General features: G+C 42.7%; 1 protein-coding gene and 1 long non-coding RNA gene across 4 annotated transcripts in view; one reads left to right on the top strand and one right to left on the bottom strand.

The window, feature by feature from the left end:
* Window positions 1–1,697: 1,697 nt before the first annotated feature.
* Fhl2 (four and a half LIM domains 2) overlaps window positions 1,698–11,001 on the top strand; it is a 72,625-nt gene continuing 63,321 nt past the window's right edge. For both annotated transcript variants that reach the window (XR_015628878.1, NM_031677.2), the window contains 1 exon segment: window positions 1,698–1,808. The gene's annotated coding sequence lies outside the window, so the exon portion shown is untranslated.
* LOC148003708 (uncharacterized) lies at window positions 5,243–6,315 on the bottom strand. Of its 2 annotated transcripts, none has more exons than XR_015629116.1 (3): window positions 6,081–6,315; window positions 5,724–5,916; window positions 5,243–5,445 (listed from the first exon to the last, which is right to left on the bottom strand). It is a non-coding gene; the product is annotated as an uncharacterized LOC148003708 (long non-coding RNA). The 2 variants fall into 2 exon arrangements; XR_015629117.1 differs by having other exon boundaries at window positions 6,017–6,282.

Here is an 11,001-nt window from a genome sequence, read left to right as displayed (position 1 = left end):
GAGACCCAAGACCAAGATAAGTCACATAAAAGAAAGGATTTAATTGGGGGCTTGCTTACAGTTCCTGAGGTTTATTCCATTATCGTGGTGGGGATCATGGCAGCAGTAGGCAGAACTAGTCCATTAGCACCGTGGCAGGAAGCAAATAGGCATGAAGCTAGAGCAGTAACTGAGAGTTTTAAATTCTAATCCTGATCCAAAGGTGTGTGTGAGTGTGTGAGTGTGAGTATGAGTATGTGTGTGAGTGTGTGTGTGTGTGTGAGTGTGTGAGTGTGTGTAAGTGTGTGTGAGTATGTGTGTGTGAGTGTGTGTGTGTGTGAGAGAGAGAGAGACAGAGACAGAGAGAGACACAGAGAGAGAGGAGAGACAGAGAGACAGAGACAGAAAGGGAGACACAGAATGAGACAAAGAGAGAGGGAGAGGGAGAGGGAGAGGGAGAGGGAGAGAGAGAGAGAGAGAGAGAGAGAGAGAGAGAGAGAACACAGGCAGGCCTGGGGTGGGCTTTTGAAACCATAAAGCCCACTCCCAATGACACACCTCCAACAAGGCCACACTTCCTAACCCTTTCCAAACAGTTTATCACCTGGGACTACGAGTGCAAATTTATGAGGCTACGGAGGACATTTTCATTCAAGTCATCAGCGGGGGCAGCTGAACTTCCTATGATGGTATTTGCTTGACTAGGAGCAGTCACTCATGACAGCATGCATGCGACTGAGTTGGTTTTTCTCTGGCTAAACTGATATCAATTTATTTGGAGCCTGTCCTAGCAGGGTGGGGGGCAGCTATTTTTTTCCTTCCCTCTATAATTTGCCAAGTCTGCTCTTGCTAAGTAGGAAGGTGGTATATGGTTTTCCCTAATGGAAAAAGATCTGCAGGAACTGTCCTTGCCCACTATCTGTCCACACCCCGGTTGCAGTGGTATGAATTCCCAAGCCAATCTACTGAGGGAACTCAGTAGCTAGCTAGTGCCAAGCACACAGCCTAGGGACAAGGTGGGGGCAGGGGCATGAGATGCCATGGCCATCTGCTCATAAATTGGAAACTTAAGGAGGCTCAGGAGTACTCTTCTGTTTCTTCTGGTACATAGATAGCTCTTTAAAAGACTCTAGTAAACCCTCCATTTCCGTCCCACACAGAGTCACTCACTAGTCACTCTTGAACAGGGATGAGAGAGAAGGCATGACTTTCTCGAAATGAATTCCAGTTCACAGTCAAACATGTGCCTGGTGTTAGAGCATCTAGAATGGTCACCTAGGCAAATCCCCTTGTCTGCATAGCTGGGAAGGAAGGTCAGCAAAGTCTTTCCATCAGGGAGTGCGAGACCGCAGGCTTTCCCTTCTAAGCCCTTGGAAGTGCTCATATATTCCCAGAGAGGTGCCTTCCACTCTTATGCCAGCTGCCTGCAGCCTCCAGTGAGGCATATAGCCCTGGTCTACACACTGGCAGGGTCTGGACCAAGCAGCCTCCCTCTTCCAGTTGTTCTTATATTGCTGGAATACATGTGAGGCCGGAGTGGGTGTCCTTGAGACAGCCAAGCTAAATGGGGACATGGCATCAGCCCCTTCCCAACTGGGGCCCGAGACTTTCTGCATTTAGAGACCAAAAATGGCTTGCAGGAGCCAGGCTTGGGCTCTTATCTACTGGGCTGGGCCAGTGGACATTCCTTATTTATAACTCTGCTGACAGAAGCCCACAACATTGAGGCAATCCAATGTGGCACAGAGCCTGCCTGCACAGTGCTGGCTCTCATCTCCACTGGTCTGGTCACTGAGCAGAAGGACGGATTCTGACCTCTGACCCCACAGGTAAGGGTTTTGTTTGTTTGTTTTGCTTTGCTTTGCCTTGTTTTTGTTTGTTTCTTCATGCCCATTCAGGCCATATGTAAATGCAAACTTGGTTTAGATAGCTTTGTGCTCAGTACAAAAGGAGCGTCCTAGACCCAGGCAGGCACTGGGACCTCAGGACCCCAGCTCCCCAAACAGCCGCTTGGATGCTGAGAACAGCCTGGGTACCTCCTCACCTTGACTTCTCTCTGTGGGAACCAGAACTAAAAACCAGAAGAGCTTTTCAAGAGAAAGCAAAGGAAGAAGAAAATTTCTAACATAAACACAAAATGGGGTCAATGTACTTGAGCCCTCTTTCCCTCCCCATCCTAGTATTTCCGGAAGGCCTGGGTGGAAAGGCCAATCACTGATGTGTCTGATTACTCTGGGGAAAGCATGTTTATACAAGATGACTTACATGCTAGGGCTGATAGTTTGAAAGTCCAGAGCTATTTGTATTTAAAGGGAATATGTGCGTGTTTTACTATTTCTTGCAGCTGAGCTGTACCGGATTAAATGAGACTCTGGCAGATTGCACAACACTCTCAGTATGGATAAAATGACACAGATGGCAACGGTATAGGATATATAAGGATCTGTTGCCAGACTTTTATGTGATGAATTTTGTCATAGTTTAAAAAAAAAAAAGCCCAAAAAACTTCTCAACCCAGGATTGTTTGTTATTTATTTATTTATTAATTCCGAAGCCCAAACTTAAAACCTAAGTTTTAGGCTCATATAATTTTACTTCACAGGTACAGTTTGTAGATTTGTGGCTGTTGTTTTCTTGTTTCCTGTGGAGTGTGAATTGGATTCTGTGTTACTATTAGGCCGATAATCAACTGGGCTGTGACTAAGCCATGCACACAATGGGACTCATCCTATTTACATAAGCCTTTGGTTTTCATGGAGCGGAGGACTAATCCATTCAAATTATTATATTTTAGGAACTTTTTCTAATATTCAAAAGGACTAGGGGACTGGAGAGATGGCCTAGTGGTTAAGAGTGCTCACTGTTGGGGTTGGGGAATATAGCTCAGTGGTAGAGCGCTTGCCTAGGAAGCGCAAGGCCCTGGGTTCGGTCCCCAGCTCCGAAAAAAAAGAACCAAAAAAAAAAAAAAAAAAAAAAAGAAAAGAGTGCTCAGTGCTCACTGTTCTTAACTGGATCCCAGAAGTCATCTCATAACTATCTACAACTCCAGCTTTAGGGACCGGACACCCTCTTCTGGCCTCTGTGGATCAACATGCACATGTGAAAGAGATACATAAACACACACATACACAACAATCAGTAATGAAGTAAATGTTTTCCAAGAATAGAAAAACGAGGGATCAAATCCAGGGTCTTGTGCATGCTGGGCAAACATTCTGTCATCAAGCTAGACATGCTCTCCCTAGCCTTAAGAAAATATAATACAGAACATCTACTAAGAGCTATGCATTCTCCCAGGATAGGGTCCTCCGAGTGTCCAGCTCCGACCTGTTACTAAGTATGTTTTGAACTTGTAAATTTTATCATTCTACTTAGTGCTTCCAGGACTTTCCCTCCAAGATTCTAGAACACTCTATACTTTTCCTCAATTACCAAGCCCAGAGTGTACACACCTTTCTCTTCATCTCAAAATACTCAGTACGTGTTATAAAGTGACCCTGGTGCTGATTTTAAGTCTCTTTTCTGCACCAAAATAAGAGATAAAACTATATTCTTAATGTTTATATTTCTCTTTGGTTTTTCTTAACTACAAATAATGTTTATCTGTCATAGAAAATACAGAGAAGCAGAAACAGGAAAAGTGGGAAATTTTGTGTGGTTCTAATGAGGACAACTGTTTTTCCATTTTTATGGTTTATCTTGTCTCCTGTTTTAATTTACCTTTGGTGTGTGTGTGTGTGTGTGTGTGTGTGTGTGTGTGTGTGTGTGTGTGTGTGTGTAATGTGATTGCATGTACATGTACTTGCATCCATATGTGTGAAGTACGTGTGGGAGCCGTCCAAGTGTGTGCACATGTTTGTGGAGGCCAGAGATTGAAATCAAGTTTCTTCACTGATCACTCTGTACGTGAATGAAGCGTGCAGCAATCCAGCTAATCTAGCCATCTTGTTCCAAGGACCCTCTGGTACCTCACAGCACTGGGATTGTAGGCTGGCTCCTACGTCTACCTGGCCTTTACTCTGATGCTGGGTTTCTGATCTCTGGTTCTTATACTTGTACAAGTACTGTGCCTACTGAACTGTCTCCCCAGTCCTGTTACTGTCTCTTGATTCTAGATGTTCTTGCAGAGAAGAACAAATATTAATATAAAAACAGTTTTAAAAGAGAAAAAGAGAACTATAGCCCCTGGAATTATATCTTCCTTCCACAATTAAGTGGTTCTTATTCATCTTAAAATATTAGTCATCATAATTTTAAAGGATTTGGCTTTATGTAAAAACTATATATATATACATATATATACATATATATACATATATATGTGTGTGTGTGTATGTGTGTGTGTGTGTATCAACTATAAATATAATCAGGTTGTATGGTAACCTACTTTTGTTGAATTTATGCTCCACATATTTTTACTATCTACTCAAAATCCAATGTTTTGAAAACTGACTTTCTATATGACAGTATGATTCTTCTTAGTTCTCTTATTAAAACATTCTAATGGTTGCACAAATGGGGAGTCGAACACGTATCTGGAGATTCATACAGATGTTTTATTAGACTGTACCAACTGGCTTCTTGGTCTGATGGGTCTGGCGATTCCTGTGCTCTTGATGAGGCCCCTGGAGTCATGCAGAACTCTACCATTCTGTGCCTTTATTGGCCTATCCTCACCTCAATCAAACAAGTAAAAACTGTATTTTAATTTTTTTATTTTAAAAATTATCATCATTGTATGTATGTATATGCCATGGACCACAGCATGCCTGGGAGGGCAAAGGACAACTCTTTGGACTCTGTTCTCTCTTCCCACTTTTACTTGGACTCTGGGATTGGACTCACGTCGTCAGGCCACACAAGCAAACATTTCCTTGATAAGCCATCTCGCCAGCCTCACAAATTCGTTTTGCTGATGTTTTTATTACCACTCATTAATCAGAAGCTCATCACTCTATCCCCATCGTGTTACACCGTGAGTGAAAACTAGAAAGGCACGAACAGCACCGTGGGCCTTTTAATATATAACAGATGTGCTTCATAAATAGGGAATTTTAAAAGTGAAAATTAGTAAAGATATATAGTTTAATTTTATTTTTTTGGTTCTGGAATACGGGCTACTCTCCAGCTAAGCAAGGGCTCTGCTGTTTAATTTTCCCATCGGATTTTTAACTTCAAAGAGGATCTTACAATGTAGTGTTTCATTTGCATTTAAGAGGCACATTTCAAATAGAAGATGAATGCAAATTATTTCAACATGGAATTTTTGTTACAATTTCAGATTAATACTCAAAGCCAAGCCAAAAGAAAACCATACAGCCTAATAATATTAATATACAATCTAAGTTTGGCCTCTCTGGCTGTGATAAACACCACGACCACCTTGGGGAGGACAGGGTTTATTTCTGCTCATGGTTCAGTCATTGGGAAGAGAAGTCCAACAGGATCTGAGGCACATACAGCAGCCTGTAAAAAGGAGGTGGATTACTAACCTCTGTGAACATGGCAGTGGGAAAGAGTGTGAATAATACGCAGAGATGGAAACAAAAGCGATTTCTCTAAGTCCCAGGAATCCTCTAAATGTGTGTTTGAAGCCTAAGGACTTAGGAAGAAGGACCAACTTGCTTCTTTTTGTTATTGGGACCTTTCCTACACTCCATATTTCATAAAAGGAAATGAAGAAGTGTCTTGCTTCCCCAAAATAAAAATAGGAAAAGGGGTAAAAAAAAGGTTTAGAACAGTACCTGAATTGGGATTGATTTATCCCACATTTAAGCCCTGAGTTGTCACTGCTGACATGCCGGCAGTTCTGGGCAGCACAGCAGTCTTGGTGGCTGGTGTATCTGGAGGAAGCTTTGGTCAGCAAACATATTTCTCTGCCCGCAACATCCACACAGAATCTCACACATTCTCATGCCTGAGGAGGCCTGTTAGACCCTAGTGGATTCAGGAGGCACAGAAGCAGTGAGTGGGAAAGCAAGATTGGGCCCACCCACGGGGTGATTATAGAGTCTGAACAGAAGGTGGGAATACCAACCTCCCCTCCTGTGGATTCTTCCTGGGATATAGCACCCCCTGGAGCTTGGGAAGGTTGTATTTACCTTTCCCAATCAGATTCAGAGCTGTCCCAGTGACTCATCCAACAACCTAGGAAACAGTTTGTGGAATCAAACAGTGGGGTCAATGCATGATTAAGAGTTCTAGAAGGATTGAAAACCAAAGGAAGAGCTGGAAGCGTTCTCTTAGCTGACAGTTTCTTCTTTTGCAATGGTGGCTGGGAAATAAGCTTGTTGTTCACTTCCTGACCCTTTTGTACACAGTACAAGAACATGGCTCTTCCAATAATGTTTTAAATGGCATTTTATTGGGCACCAAATACTAATATTTGATGATTATATGCCCTTAAATAAATTCTCTACAGTGTGGGGTCAGTATGTTGGGTTGGAGGAATGGTGCTGAATAAATTCCAAAGTCTATGAGCTTTCTTTCTGAATGATCACCTAGTATTTTAGCCACAGTCTTTTAGTTAATTTTAGGGGATGCGTTTCCCTCTTTAAATACAACTGAAGAAACAAAACAAGCAGGTAAAACAGCATAGTTCTTATTTCAAATCCAGTTTTAATTACATTGAACTAAGGGCTGATGATCAAGCGTTATTCTCTTCCTATCCTAGAGTCAGAAGACACAGTGATACAGCTAAGACAACTGACAAAGCTAAGAGATTGGATACAAACACAGACAACTTCGTTTTAGGTTCCTCTTTCTTTGTAGGTGCAAATTTGTTGGCACTCAAATTAACCACCATTGGCAAGCATCTTTGAGGGGAAGACATAGTTCCAATTTCCATACCATTTTAACACACACACACTTCCAGATGGAAAATCTTTGGAACATGTAGAGAAGGCTTGAGAAGAGACATGGTGGTTACAACAGGGCTCTCAACAAGTTCGAGGCTTGGGAATTCACAGTGCCAAGGTCAACCTCATTTATATGATAAGGTCTGGGTGGAAGAATCCATAGGTGACAGGAACAGTCAGACAGCCATGCAGGCCAGCTTATATTCAACTTAACTTCTAGCTTCCTTTGCAAACCATTGTATTTGTAACTTGAACTAGAACATGATTTCCCCTCTCCAAAACCCAAGAAAGGCTTCCCAAATCAACACATTCAGATTCTAACCACAGAGCCTACAGACTCCTACATGATCCAGGGGTCAAAAACCCTGGTTCTATCCTGCATGATCTCCCTCTATTTAGTCATCTCCGGTCACACTGTTCTTCCCCCAACTGGGCCAAAGACTTTCACATTTCCTGATGCCTTTGTCAATCATGTACTTACCTAAAAATCACACAATTCCTCTCTTCTTATCAAACCACATCTGAGATCCACCTAAAATTTATATTTTCTAGTGCCTTATCTGATGTACCTTTCTCTCTCTCGTTATATATATATATATATATATCACATATATATATACACATATGTATAATTCAAAGTATTATCTTATACATATACCTGGAAATTTTATATATATATATATATATATATATATATATATGCATGAGTATGGCATGTATTCAGCTATCCCTCAGTACATATAGAGAATTATGTTCAGGACACCTTGGAAAATCTTCAGACGTCCAAGTCCCTCAAGTAAAGTGGCACAGTATTTATATGGAAACTATGCGTGTTCATGTTCTTCCATATCCATCTCTAGGTGACTTTCAATAACTATTGAATATGCAAATATGCAAACAAATGTAAATACCATGTAAATAATGGTCTGGCTTTCACAGCAGTCAGGTACTATTGTAATTTCTAGCTTTCAGGTGAGATAATGCAGTGAAATTCAGTCAACTGGCACCCAGCAGAGACTCCATTAGTTCCGGGGAGATACAGCTCACCAGCATGAGTACGCTGCCTTAAATCTAAGTTGTCTTACAGCTGTGAAGGTGTGTAGTGTGTCTCACCAGGCTAAAATTAAAATCTAGGTGTTTGAACAGAGTACACACCATTGAGAATTCATCTCCTTAACTTTCTCAGCTTCTGAAGGCTGCCTGTGTTTAGGGCTTGTTGCTTTTGCTTCACCTTCAAATTTCTCCTTGACATTGTCTTCTGTCCATCTTTCACATGGTAGTGAGTGCACTCAAGAGTGCACTTAGGAGTGCACTCAAGCTGCCAGGTTATCCAAGACCACCTCCTCACAGTATGACCTTTAATTACACATGCAAAGTCTCTTTCTCTGAGTAAGGCAGGATGCCCACAGGTTCCAAAAATAGAATGTGTACATCTTAGGAAAATGGCTCTGTGGCAGAACAGTGGCTTAAACCCTCACACTGAATGGTGCTCAGTAGTTACGAGAGGTCCTTCCCATTTGTAATACAGGATGCCACAGATTCACAGTGAACTTTGAAAATGGACGTATCTCAACGAGGTGTTTTAAAATCATCAGTCTCACTGCATCCCCAAACATATGATTGAGACCACAGATATGTGATAAATGTCAGTCTTGGGGAGAAATGAAAGCCCCGTGGAGACAGGCTGAGCCATGCCTCCCATTCATCAGGAACCAGGTGCCTTCACAGAATACAAGGAGCAGCAGACAGACCCTGAAGGGAGCCCAGAGCCAAGAGGATCAGATGAAGTGAGCATCTTAACACTTGAGAGGGCCCAACAGAAAGGCTGACCTAGCTCAGTATGTCAGGTCCAAGTAGTAAACAAGAGAAAGGTGGCCAGAGTAGAAAGGAAGAAGCTACACCACCAAACCAGCAGGCAGGGCAGAATAAGATGATGGATGAGGAAAAAGGAAAGTGTGGGTATAGTCACGTGTCTGCAGCACTTGAATATGGCCCTATCTAGAATAGGTAGTGACTAGTTCAAAGTCAAGCTGCAGGGTCTGTGGGACTCTCAAGCCCCCAAGACTGGAAAGAGTCCACAGGCTTCCAAGGCTAGCAAAGATGATGCCAGGTAGAGGGACTAATATCCTAGAGACAGAGGTGGGGGGCAGAGAGACATAGAGAGACAAAAAGAGACAGAGACAAAAAGGGATGGACAGAGAGACAGATGGACAGAGACAGAGATGTGCGAAGATGGGAGCTTATTTAGGTCCAAAAACATAGGTGTAAAGGGAGACCAGAGGTCAGAGAGCAGTTGGCAGGACAGTGATATTTACAATGTGACATTTGACTTTTTCTCTGAAGGCCAAATAATGGAATAGGCTGAAATAAAATAGCAATTGTCAGGTAAACAGGATACATAAAGCATTTATCTGAGTGTAGTTTTACATGGCTTAAGTGAATGAAAATGAGCACATGACTCCTCCAAAGCATAGTTGAGGAGATGGTTTCTATTGTAGATATGAAGGAAAGTATGGAGAGAGAGAGAGAGAGAGGAGAGAGAGAGAGAGAGAGTCAGAGTCCAGAGCAGAGAGCAAGAGTAGTAGACTAGACATGACCAGTAGACTGAACTAGGCCATAAGAGGAGGGAGGGAGGGCAAGATAGATTAGAAAGGAAGAGAAGAGAGATTAAGAGCCATGAATGGAGGACCAAGAAAGTGCTGAACTGAAATGGCAGTTTTGTATAGGAAAGAGAAACTGGGAGACGGGGAGGGGAGGGGAGGGAAGGTGGGGAGGGAAGTGGAAGGGAGGGGAGGGGAAGGGACTGGAAAGATTTAGGGTAGGGAGACAGGGGTGAGAAAAGTAGACAGAAGCCTCTTCGTGAGCCTGGTGCTGCCAATGTGCACTTTGGTATGCTAATAGGTACCTCAGTTAGCTATTTGTCCAGGTTTTTTTTGGGTGGTTGGGGGTGTCTGACAATAAGAATCTTCAGATTAAAGAGCACAGGTCTAGGAAGAACAATCCATTTTCATGCTTGGGGTCAATAAGACAAGAGCTGGTGTGTAGAAATGTGGCTGGGAAAAAGTGATGACCCAGTGGGAACAGACAAGAGAGAAACCCACAGGGCTTATTCCCATTGTTCGTGGCCTGCTGTGCAGCATTCCTCCCTCCCAGGTGTGAGGCCGGACCCTTCTGAACCAGAAGTCTGTAATCTACTCCCAGACAAGATAGATTAGAACATTTCTTTGTGGCTGACTTTTAAATGAACAGGCGGGAGAGGTTCTGGGGAAATGCTCAGTGGGTAAAGCCTTTACCACACACACATAAGAACCTAGTTTTGAATCTTCAGAAACCACAAAAGCTATGCACAGCATGCATTTGTACTGACTCACTCTATGGTGAGATTGGAGATGGAAATGAGAGATTCCCTGTAAGTTTTCAGATCAGCAACCTTGGTATATGGAGTGGCAAACAACAAAGAAATTCTATCTCGAATAAGATGAAGGCAAGGACCGAAACCAGAGGTTGTCATTTGAGCTCCACACATGCACCATGGTACACATATGGCTATATTCACACACACACACACACACACACACACACACACACACACACACACACACACAAAATAATTCAACCCCTAATTCCTATACACAGAAAAGCTAGAAGACATGTTTTATATTTCATGACTGACTTGAGGGAAATAGGACCCACCGTTCAGATTTCCATGACCTGCTTATAGAAAGAATAATTTGGGTTCTTGTGGCTTGCTTCAAGGGAGAATGAGAGAAAGGAGGATTAGGAGGTCACGAGGTCAGAAGGGAGGTCAGGAGATCAGAAGATCAGGGCAGAACTTAGCTTCTGAGGTTCACTGTGAACCATCATTTTACTGAGCATCAACATTTGCCAACGCTTTGACTCTCAAACCTGTCGGATAATCCCTCTCTAGGCCTCACACGAGAAGCATAGGACTCTCCCCATACAAAAATATACAAAGCCTCCAGAGCTGTAAGCTGGGCAGAAGGGACGAGGGGACCCTCAGCAAACTTCTGGATGACAGGGCATAATCATGAGTGTCAGGAATGGGGGTACACACCTGCACCCAGTTGGTTGCTCTATGTCTATCTCTTGCTTGATGTTTATATTGTAGAGTTAGAAAAGAGAGGTCAATATATATATATGTATA

The sequence above is a fragment of the Rattus norvegicus genome, chromosome 9 (genome assembly GCF_021556685.1).
Source record: "Rattus norvegicus strain SHRSP/BbbUtx chromosome 9, alternate assembly SHRSP_T2T, whole genome shotgun sequence".
Taxonomy (NCBI): domain Eukaryota; kingdom Metazoa; phylum Chordata; class Mammalia; order Rodentia; family Muridae; genus Rattus; species Rattus norvegicus.
The sequence above is the reverse complement of the archived record's forward strand: the minus strand, read 5'-3'. Positions and strand labels throughout refer to the sequence as shown.